The following is an 11,794-nucleotide window of genomic DNA, read 5'->3' on the forward strand; positions in this document are numbered from 1 at the left end:
TTAAATTTTGGTTCATGTACCACTTCGATACTTCTGTCTGTTGCTATAGTCTAAGTATATGTTCATTTATAATTTATTTATTTATTATTTACAGTTTCTTATATAGTGCAGCAGATTCCGTTGCGCTTTACAATAGTAGACAATAATCTTTCCCTGTGTTAATACCCTATGATCCACATTCCACATAATAATAAAAAAATTGCTATGAAATAATGATCTAGTTTTTCCAGAAATGTTTGCTCATAAACAATATAAAAATAAGGTCCACATGAATGTTTGAAATTGGAAACTAGGATATTTTTTCCAAGATTTCTTATGTGGCATAGTCTCCCCCTTGTGGACAACAGTATTACTGCAAAAGAATGTCCACGTCCTGACAGATTATGGGGCGATTCTCTAACACAGAAATGCTGTAAAAACCCTGTTATCAGGGTTTTTACCGCATTTCTGTATGCTCTAACCCCCCATCGCAGTGTCACCGCTGCGGAGGGAATCGCCAGCAAAAGATGGTGATTCCCTGCAGAAGCCTATGGGCTTCTTACCGCAGCGTTGTGTGAGGGATCCGTCATGGATCCCTCCCAGCATGCCCTGCAGCAGGCTCCGGCTCTCTGCGCATGCGCAGATGGACTCCCGGGTCACAGACCCGGAAATCCGGCACCGCATCAAGAGCTGTCCCTTGCGTTAATAACCGCATATGTTAGAGCATATGCCGTTATTAATAATGTGATGCCCAGCGATAATAGGCTGTGGATGTTACAACATCCCGCCCTATGTCCCTTGCTTCCCTACATCTTAGCTGTATTGTCTACTATGAATTGTGCTTATAATTGTTACCTGTGCTCTGCTTTAGTTCTTCAAGTGCTGTTATGTTTAGTTTTAATGTGTGCTATGTGTACCGCGCTGCTTACCACTTGTGGCGTCTTATAAATAAAATGTAATAATAATAATAATAATAATATGTGTTTCACCACAGGTCCCTCCTGGAAAGGTCATGTTGGAAGATATGTGATCTGTGATAAAACAAAATAAAAAATGTGAATACTATTAGGAATGAGAATACCATTTCTGTTTAATACAATAATATTGGTGGAAAATCAAAAAGTGAATCAAATACATATGTGTTTTAACCAGAGCTGTAACCAGGGGCATAACTAGAACTTTGTGGGCCCCATAGGAAAATCATTAAAGTACCTCCCCATCATTGTCACTACAATGCTCAAGGGCAGAATAAGTTGAACGGGGAGTAAGAGACAAAGATGGTGTCAGAGAAGGCGAGAGAAAAAGAGAGGTGTGAGAAAGGGGTGGTCAGGGAAAGAGGAATTCATGGAAAAAGAGTGAATGAGAGAAAGAGAGGAGCGAGCGAGAAAGAATGGGTATCAGCGAGAGAAAGAGAAGGGGAGGAGCAAGACAGAGAAATGGAGAGGTCCAATCAGGAGCAAATGTCAGGAAAGGAAGAGAGCAAGAGGGAAGCAAGAGGGTGAAAAAAAAAGTTAAGAGACAAGGAGCAGTGGGTGTCAGTAAACAGAGAGAGAACAAGAAAAGGAATGAGAGAGGGTGTCAGGGAGAGAAAAGAGGAGAGACAGAGAGTGAGAGAGGGTGTCAGAGAGAGAAAGAGGAGAGACAGAGAGTGAGAGTGAGAGAGGGTGTCAGAGAGAGAAAGAGGAGAGACAGGGAGTGAGAGGTAGCAAGAAAGAGAAGGAACAAGAGATAGAAAGGGTGTCAAGGAGAAAAGGGGAAAGAGACAGGGAGTGAGAAAGGGTGTCAGGGAGAGAAAGGTGTAAAGACAGGGATAAAGGGGGTAGAGATTAGGGGGTAAAAGACTGTGCCACAGACCAAATACAATGGGAATTTAGCAGCTGGGTGTATGGGTACACTACAATACCCAAGGTTACATATAAAGCAGTGGTCGGGGAACTCGGTCCTCATTACCCCACGCAGTGTATGTTTTGCAGGTCTCCTCACAGAATCACAAGTGAAATAATTAACTCCACCTGTGGACCTTATAATATGTGTCTGTGAGTAATTAGTACACCTGTGCACCTGCTGGGTTACCAGCAAAACATGCACTGTGTGGGTTAATGAGGGCCGAGTTCCCTGACCACTGATATAAAGGATCAGTTAGGAGTTTACACCCTACGCTTCACTTCTCAATTTCAATTTTCACAAACACAATGGTTTAATTAGAATCAACAATTGACTTTATTCATAATTTGAATTAAAAAAAACTAAATAAAAACTGAATAGCATTCATAAGAGTATTAAATAATATACATCTAATACCGGTATACATACACATAAGGACTGGGGATCACAGGACAAAACAAATAAGTCCATTATCAGTGCAGTATCAGTGCAATATTGCTGGATAAAAAGTATTTTAAAAGTAAATTCGATGATTGCTTTGAAAGTTAATGAGTACATTTCTTCCGAGGTGCAGGTGGTCTGCCGGCAGACTTTCCCATCTGTGCCGTATATGCGCAAAACTGCATTGGAGGGATCACCGCAATCATCATCACAAGGGGGTGTAAGGGAAAAAGACAAAGAATGAGAGAGAGTGAGGGTGTCCGGTAGAGTGATGGAGAGACAGGGATAGATGGTGTCAGGGAGAGAAGGGAGGAGAAACAGGGAGAGAGGGGTGCCAGGAAAGGATAGAAAATGAGAGATGGTGTCAGGGAGAGAGGTGGAGAGATGGAGTGATATACAGTAGTGTCCATGAGAGAAAAGTGGAGAGATGTGGAGTGCGAGAGGGTGTCAGTGAGAGAAAGGGGATAGACAGGTAAGAGATGGTGTCAGGGAGAGAAAATGGGGAGAGGGAGTGTAAGAGGTTGCCAGGGAGAGAAGGCAGGAGAGACAGGAAGGGAGAGAGGGTATCATCAGTGAGAGAAAGAGGGAGATACATTGAGAGCTGTCAGGAAAAGAGAGAGAGAACAAAAGAGAGAAAAGTTGTCAAGGATAGAAACTGGGAGAGACAGAAAGTAAAAGAGGGTTCAGGGAGTGAAAGGGGTAGAAAAAAGAGAGAGGGGGTGTCATAGAAAGAGAGATAGAATGAGAGAGAGAGGGTGTCATGGAGAGAGGTGGAGAGAAAGGGAGTGAGAGATGGTGTCAGCAATAGAGAGGGGATGAGACAAGGAATGAGAGGATGTCAGGGAGATAAAGGAAGAGACAGAGAGTGAGAGAGGGTGTCATGGAGAGAAAGGGGGAGAGACAGGGGCGAGGGTTTTAGGGAGAGACATAGAGTGAGAAAGGGTGTTAAGGAGAGAAAATGGGAGGGAGTGAAAGAGGGTGCCAGGAAGAGAAAGCGGGTGAGCAGATAGACAGTGCCAGGTAGTGAGAGAGAGGGGGTGGAGAGAAAGAGCAAGAGACTGTCAGAGAAAGGGTGTAAAGAGACTGTCAAAGAGAGGAGGCGAGAGAGAAAGGTTGGGGAAGATAAAAAGGGGCATGTTGGGAGAGAGGGGGAAAGGAAGGGTTTAGAGAGGGAGATGGTGAGAGAGGGGGTGAGTGAGGGGTGTGACAGGCATCACTTCTAATACCCCCTTCTCCAACGCACTCTGTACCTCTGGCAGTCGCATTGGAAAGTACAGAATTGTTCTTACCAGCTCCAGCAGTGGCAGGTCTGCCTCCTGTTCACTGATATCAGCAGCACTGGGTTCTCTGCTCCCAAAACCGAGATTCCGGTTCCAATTTACCACCTGCGCTGACAGCTCCAGCTCCCTACTCCCACCAGCTGCCTAGTCCCTGCTCATAGTGACATAGTTTATGAGGTTGAAAAAAGATGTCAGTTCATCGAGTTGAGTCTGCCATCACAACCTTTTCTGGCAAAGTATTCCAAATCCTTACTGTCCTGAAAGTAAATAATCCTTTCCTTAGTTGGGTACGAAATCTCCTTTGCTCTAACTCTAGGGGGTGCACGCGTGTCATATGAATACACCTCATAGTAAACAGATCATCTGATGGTTCTCTGTTTTGTAACTTGATGTATTTAAATGTTAGTCATATCCCCTCTTAAACACCTTATGATGGCAGTATCACTGTGTCATCCCTTGCTTCAATGCCTCTCTTAATGTAACCTAGTATCTTGGTGTCCGTGGCTGCCTCTCCTTGAAAATAAGTTTTCGATTTGTACCCATAAATCACTCTCTTTTAGTGATTCACCTAATTCAGTACCTTTTAGTTTGTTATGTTATACGCTGATTTCTGTTCCCAAAAATGCATGACCTTACATTTATCTGCATTGAACCTCATTTTCTATTCACCCCCAAATCCTCCTAAATCCACCTATTATTGGGGACCCTTTCCAGTTGTTCAAGTTTCACAGTGGCACTCCATCTCTGCACCATCACCAACAAAGAGGATATCGCTGCTATGCAATCCCAAGCTGGAGAAATTCCTCAGGTGTACACAATTGGTAACTATACCACTATAGAGAACTTTACTGGTGACTGTGTCCACTGATGTGGTTTAAACTTTTCTCCACTTCTTCATCCAAGTACGGCGGTACACCTATGAACGGATCCTAGCTATTTCTTATTATAGGTGTTGTGGCAATTTTCTCTGATATTTTTAATTTATTTTATTATTTGTTTCATGTATGTTCATGTGCACCATTAAATGTATAATGCATTTTTAAACTCCCCATTGGTATATTAGCGCTACTTTGTTCTTATTTTCTTCTTTATGTTTATGGGGATCTACTCCATCCCTTAAGTAGCTGCTTGTCAATCCACCTCCTGCCAGTGCCCAATCAGCTACAAGGTAGCATACTGTTTTAGACATGTAAAGATCACAGACTTTGCTCTAGCCTTGTTGAATGTACAGGTTGAGTATCCCTTATCCAAATATCTGTTATCCAAATTATTCCAGAAAAAGCACTACTGGGGACATCTGTAACAGCACTACAGAGGACATGATATGTAACTGGCACTACATGTGCAATAAAATTCAGTATCTGAGATAGTACACAAACTTTGGTTCATGTTTTAAAACCTTGTTTTATGCACAAATAAAATATATTTGTGTGTATTTCATGTGTTTGAATGATGTGTTTGTACAACATAAATGAAAGATACATCATTGAAATATAAAAATAATCTTAATATACGGAATAATTCATTATCCAAAAATATTCTGGTCCTGAGCATTTTGGATAAGGCAGTGTTATTGCTGGAAAAACAGGTTATATGGCAATTTTAAAATGGGAGTCATTCAGTTGAGGTGTAGACTGGTTCGCATTTGATCTTATGCCATAGATGTTCACCCTACGAAAGCACCCTTTTCTTGGAAAAAATGCAGAATTGATAGCGAGAAAGATTTTAAAGAAAAAAAAAACACAGATTATTCAGGGTTTACAGATCTGGTAACAAAGGACATTTTATTCAAACTCTTGTACAAGGACCAGACCCTCCTTCTTGGGGTAAACTTAAATGTTAAAGAACACCCCTTCTTCTCTTCAGTTATCTGGAAAAGCATGGAGACTGGAAAAACAGCATCTCCACTCAGTCGTACATGTACTCCATAAATATAGATTTAAAAAATCCTGCGTCCCACAGTGGAGCTCACAAAAGCCAATTTCTGCCATGGATCAAATGACATTTAATTTTTTTGCCGGAAATGTGGTGAAATGTTTCATAACCTGCCAATTCAGCTATATACTATATCTATACTAAGCTGCCTGCCCTGACCTCAGCTATGTCTTTGGAGATGTACTGTTTGCCACCTGTCCCAACCTCTGTAGATGTGGAGTCTGTAGTTATGTCCTTGGAGTAGCACAGGCTTTGTGAACCTTAGCAATGTCCCTGAAGATGCACCATCCGCCACCTGCCGCAGCTATATCAATAATTTCCTCTATTTTAAATCAGGGCTGCCTACTCTCCCGGAATGGCCGGGAGGCTCTTGAAAATTGTGCCCCCCTCCCGGTCCCCTAGAAAGGTGGGAAACCTCCTGGCTTTCCAGGGGATGGGGTGGGGCTAAAGATGCAAATTGCATCATTTAGCCCACCCCTTCCTCGGAGATCTGCGAATTATGGGATTTGCCATACTGGGGGTGGGGCTTGATGGTGTCTACATCAGGCCCCACCCCCTGAAGTGCTGCTGACAGTCTCCTCTCCTGACTTCTTCAAGAGAGGAGACTTTAAAAGTAGGCAACCCTGTTTTAAACTCATTCTCGCTACAGTTCTGCTAAACTACGCTAAACAGTCACCCATTTTCTAGTCTTTAGTTTGGTTTGAACTACAGTGTAAACTGGGGATTAGGGCTACTGGTAAATATGCTGACGACTGAATGCTATGTGATTTGAATGGGTGGATCAGATCAGCATGCAAGTGAGCCTGTTGTGCCACCCTAGCCACCCAAACAAGTGTCACCCCTGTGCCTTATGTGCCAAATGGGATATTCACCTGAATAGTACTACAGTATTTTCTATGTTATCACTGTAACGACTATGATAGTAATTAGAATTTTTTCCTGGCTATAGTATTTAATATAAAATAAACATTGCTCAACTCCCCGCATCCAGGGGCAGATTCTTCAAAAATGTAAATATAAATTGAATTTTTTTTTTGTAAAAATGTATCTATTAATTATTTTAATGAGAGAACAAAAAATTCTCCGCACCACCTCTGATAGCACAAGATATAGGAATAGGTAGGCTATAAGAAATGGAAAATGACCATATCATATTCACATTAATAAGGCATATTATCCCTTTGATAGATCCACTCCAGAGTCTTGATCATCTTCCAATCATGGTTCAGCCAGGCATGAACATTCACTTTCTTGCGGATGTAAATGCAAGCTATTGAATCAGAAAATTGACAGGTTAACAGTAAGCGATGTAGAAAGGGGGGTTATGGGGACAATGGTGGAGGGTGGTAACCTGCGATGACGAAAGCTTGGGAGGGCTCTGGAATATAGATAAAATCTGCACCATTATTTCATGGTCATCCAGACACCACTAGACTCACATTTACCAAGGTAAGAACACCCCTTGTATAAAGTAGAATTCTGTAGTCTGGCAGCCTTGATGTGTGCCCTTGGAAAACTTACAGGAAGATACTTAAAAGGCCATTTGTCTACAACGGTGGAAAACAAGGTGACAGATGTTTTAGATATATAGTCGGGACATAGTCATTTGGAGTAAGAGAACATGCATGTATTTTATTATCACTAATTAAAATCATACTACTACTAATTATTATTGTTTTTTGCTGTGATGTAATATAACACACACTTAATGAACACAAACTTTAGTTTTATGATTCTACCCTGCAAGAACAAGAGGCTACAGTTTAACTCAATCTTTTTTATCTCCTTTTATCAGTTCTAATCACTATTAGCTACTAATGGGCAATGTAACTACCAAATGGCTAGTATAACCCTTCTGTGTAATTGATGGGATTGTGCGTTGGATTTGTTGCTGTTCATTTCATATAGTAAAATGTAAAAGTTTGAGACTGTTTTAAACAACTTTATAAGAACAATATGTAAGTTAGCCAGCAGAATTCTGCAGGAATGACTTATGGACATACAAGGCTTTTTTATTTGCATTGCTTGGTGGAAATTAAAAGTATACAATAAACAAGGACAGAAGTGAGAAGCCACCTAGAGGTAACCAGTGAGTCCTACTGCAAAGATGTTTTTGTTACACTATTTAGAAAAATGGTTTAAAAATGGGAACAGCTTTTTTCAGTGCCCTCTAGGGTTCTTCTAGGTGTTTATAATGTTGACCCGAGTCAAGGTACAGACCTATACTTGCAGCTTGCTGGTTACTGGTAAATCCTGTGTTAGTATCTGACCTATTACAAATAATTTCCAGAGATGAATGAACTTCTTATTCTACACCTTACATTCTCCAAGTTATAATTATTTTCTATTTTATTGTATTTTTTTGCAGATGATCTCTGTGCTCAGATACGTTGCAGCTTTTCTCATTGTTCTGCTTGCTGTGAGTTGTGTGACTACAGCAGCCCCGAGTGAGCCCCAGCATCCAGGAGAACAGGCATCTCCGGAGCAGATGGCTCAGTATTATTCAGACCTCTGGCAGTATATCACTTTCATCACTCGCCCCAGGTAAGAAAGCTGTATGACCTCCAGAAATTGTTATCCAAATATACCTTGTGGGTCAGCATCCAAAGCAATGTGTCGGTATGGTAAGAAAAATACATAGGGCTCTATGTTATATTGGTGGTTCACTGACTGCATTATGTATTACTGAACATTGCAGCAACACATAATGCAGGGCTGCTGAATTGCTCTAGCTAATGCTGCTGGCAAAGGGTTTAAATGATATGTGACTGTGCATATAGGTAGTTATCATTTCAGGTATATTAGGGATACAGCAATCTTCTCCAAATTCTCCCCCATTGCCAGGTACAGTATGGCCCCTGCCCCCATGGAGGTTATAGGGGTAAGCAACGCAAGATATATGACTTTGTAAAATTGTGAGAAGTTTGTCACCTTGTACATGTACACTTTATATTAAAATTCAGATATTTTTAAGTCATGTTTTTATTAGTCAATGTTTTAAATAAAATGAATACCTGTTTAACCTGTCGCCAAAGGTACAAGCCAAAAGTAAAGTAATGTAAAGGAAATATCACTCTAAAGTGAATCATGGCCCTGGAACAAAATGATGAAATGGGTAGTTATTTCCTTGAGGTACTGACTTGTACATGCATGCCTACAACGTCTACTATATAAATAAAACAACCGCTGTACAGTATACTTCTACTTTGAAGCAGTGTGCTATTTCTGTTTCCAGTTCTGTACACAAGATCATGCTGACTGACAGGATATGCCAGGACTTTTAGATCCAATAGAGATGGAAAGCCATGTTTTGTCTGCCTGCAGCATGTATACATATACTGTATTATCAGTCGCACTAAAGAGAAAATATGTTGTGCAATTAACATAGCTGGGGATGATTTTAGAAGGGGCAATACTTTGACCAATACTGCTTTCAGACAGCGGCGGACAAATAACCCAGCACTTACCCGGCTGTTGAAGCACCGGGTTATTCGGCTGCCGCTGTCAGACCTCCTTCACACAGGAGAGCAAATCTCCGGGTCTAAAATTTAGACCTGGTAATTTGTTCTATTACACAGGGTTTTCTCCTGTGTGAAAGGGTCAACCCGGATCTTAAACTCCGGGTCTCCATTCATTTGCAGGGTCGGAGACTCAGAGTTTAGGATGTGGATTGACCCTTTCACCTAGAAATAAGGCCTGTGTATTTCATGAAATTCCCAGGTGGAACTGCTTCACCCAGGAATTTCATTTTCTGTGTGAAAGGGGTATAAGTTACCAGCATTGTTAGATAGTGTTATACCCCATTCTCACTGCAGGCAAATTCCCGGGTCTAACATGTAGACCGGGAAATATGCCTTTTAACACAGTTTTTTTTGCAGTGGGAACAGGTCGCATACCCGGATCTCATACACGGGTAAAACCCTTCTTTTTATCCGTGTTTGAGATCCGGGTATGCAGACACGGGTTGACCCTTTCTCAATGCATAAAAACCCATGTTAAAAGGCAAATATCCAGGTAGAACTTCTTCACCCGGGAATTTGCCTAGCAGTGAGAACGGGGGCCCGTCGCTGCAGTCCCCAAGCCGTGCAGTTCTCACTCACAGTGAGAACACGGTATTAGATAGTCTTTATAATACTGTAGATCATTTAATAAATTACAGTGAAACAAAAGGTTTACAACTTTTATGATATGCAAAAAAAAATGCATGTTTTCTGTCTGCTGTAGGTATGCTAAATTGTAATATTGCATTGATTTGAGTCATTTTGTATTTTTTTGCTTATTTATTATGATGGGATGTTTTAAACTCATTTCCTCTGACAATTTGTCCTGTCTTGTTAATGACAATAAAGTTGTGTTATTTTGCAATGTACAGTCCCAGGTTTTCAAAGTTTTCCCCACATGATGTTATCTCTAGTTATGTCCTTATTATTAGATACTGCCAGAACAATTTTGTGTACTGGATACAATGTTTAATATCTACTCTACTCTCTGGGATAATAATTTATTTACAGTTACATTTAAAAATAACTTGTTTATTTCTTTACTAAATGCTAAAACCAGATGGAAAGAGTCACTATATGCATCTATTATTGGAATACAGCGAGACACTATTTGTTCACTTGTCCCATGGCATCCTGTATTTCACAGCGCTCTGAAATAGAAAACTGGGATAATGTAGATCATCCTCCTGATGTGCCCAAATCACATGCAAGTCACACGTTTACAGTAGCTCATTAACTGTAAGGAGCAAAATGTATGACTTGCATGTGATTTGGGCATATCAAGGGTATGATCTACACCATCCCAACAAGTTTCTATTTCAGAGTGCTGAGATATACAGGATGCCCAGGAAATACATGCTTACCCATGAAGGACCTGGGTAAGCGTGCAATGTAAACTGTTATTAGCATATGGAAAGCTGGATCACTGGCATTTGAAGATGATGTTTATCTCCAAGTGCCGGCAGAGGGAAAACCCACCAATAACCCAGAGCCAGCCTGCAGTGTAAACTGGGTTTCATGCCACCTTAAACCAGATTCAGTTACCCTTGTCAGACTTGGTTTAAGGTGAAAAAAGGGGTACAAAATGTTAATATGATGCTTCATTTATGTTTTTAATGTGTCTTAAACCATTTTAACTATCTGGTCCTTGTAATTTTACACATGCTGCTTTACCATAATGTTTAAAGTTATAATGCACACACGAGTTATACCCATGTCAGAATAATGTTCTTGTATTGTCTCCATTGTGTCTAAATGCTTAGCCCTAACAATACGACACTGAGGAATGCGTTGTTGCTGTTTAATTTTATATGTGAGTGGATGATGGCGTTATGCAACAATTTTCTTAATGGATGAAGGTGTTCTAGGAGCTTTTGACTATCTAGTAAAAATCTCCTGCCAAAATCTCTCTGTGTGTACTCCCCTTAATATTTCATCTTTAACTGTAAATATCTCGTTTTTTTCCTAACTGCAACATAATACCTTCATCCACTCGCCTCTTCAGTCATGTATGTTAAAGGGATTACTTGTGTACAATACTAATGCTATTTCCTTCTCCATAGATTTGGGAAACGATGGAGTGAAATCGGAATGGAGGATGTTCCCAGCTACTAAACCTGCAGTGTGAGGAATATGAGTACTATCTCAGATCATTATCTATGATTATATCCCTATTCTACCAATTTAATAGCTAACTCCACCCAATCCAAGACTTTCTGTCTCCAGCCTTCAAATTTGTGTCCTAAGATTCATTGCTCTGAAAAGGGAGTGTTAGTATCCACTGTAATTCCTGTGACATTATTCATATATTTATATTTTCTGGGAGACTGCATTAATATTCCACAGAAATGTACAGAAATATGTGGGTCAGAGATAAAATTCTCTGCTGAATAACAATGTATCTCTTCTTTAGATTCATATTGGCTGATGCAGGCAATGAACGATCTCTAACACATTATTCAAGATAAATCCAGCTCTTGTGTTTCAATTTTATGTGAAAAATTACCTCAAAGCATCAGTAATAAAACAATATGTTACAAACCACTTGTCTTTCGTGCTATATCCATATAACAGTGTGGTGTCAGCACTTAGCTGCATAGCTATCATGTGATAGACCATATGATTAAAATGTTTGGCTCTTCATTCTTGTGCATGAGAAACTCCAATGAACATGAGTTATGTACTTTGATAGGATTTAATGTGTCATTTTTGAGCATTTAACATATGCTGATGATCTACAGCAGGCATGTTCAAACTATGGCCCTCCAGCTGTTA

At 40.4% G+C, this 11,794-nt stretch overlaps 1 long non-coding RNA gene across 1 annotated transcript; it reads left to right on the top strand.

The window, feature by feature from the left end:
• Positions 1–7,924: 7,924 nt before the first annotated feature.
• LOC146007097 (uncharacterized) lies at positions 7,925–11,548 on the top strand. Its single transcript, XR_014444235.1, has 3 exons — positions 7,925–8,063; positions 11,083–11,143; positions 11,433–11,548. It is a non-coding gene; the product is annotated as an uncharacterized LOC146007097 (long non-coding RNA).
• Positions 11,549–11,794: the final 246 nt, after the last annotated feature.

Source organism: Crinia signifera, chromosome 6 (assembly GCF_055691185.1).
Source record: "Crinia signifera chromosome 6, ASM5569118v1, whole genome shotgun sequence".
Taxonomy (NCBI): domain Eukaryota; kingdom Metazoa; phylum Chordata; class Amphibia; order Anura; family Myobatrachidae; genus Crinia; species Crinia signifera.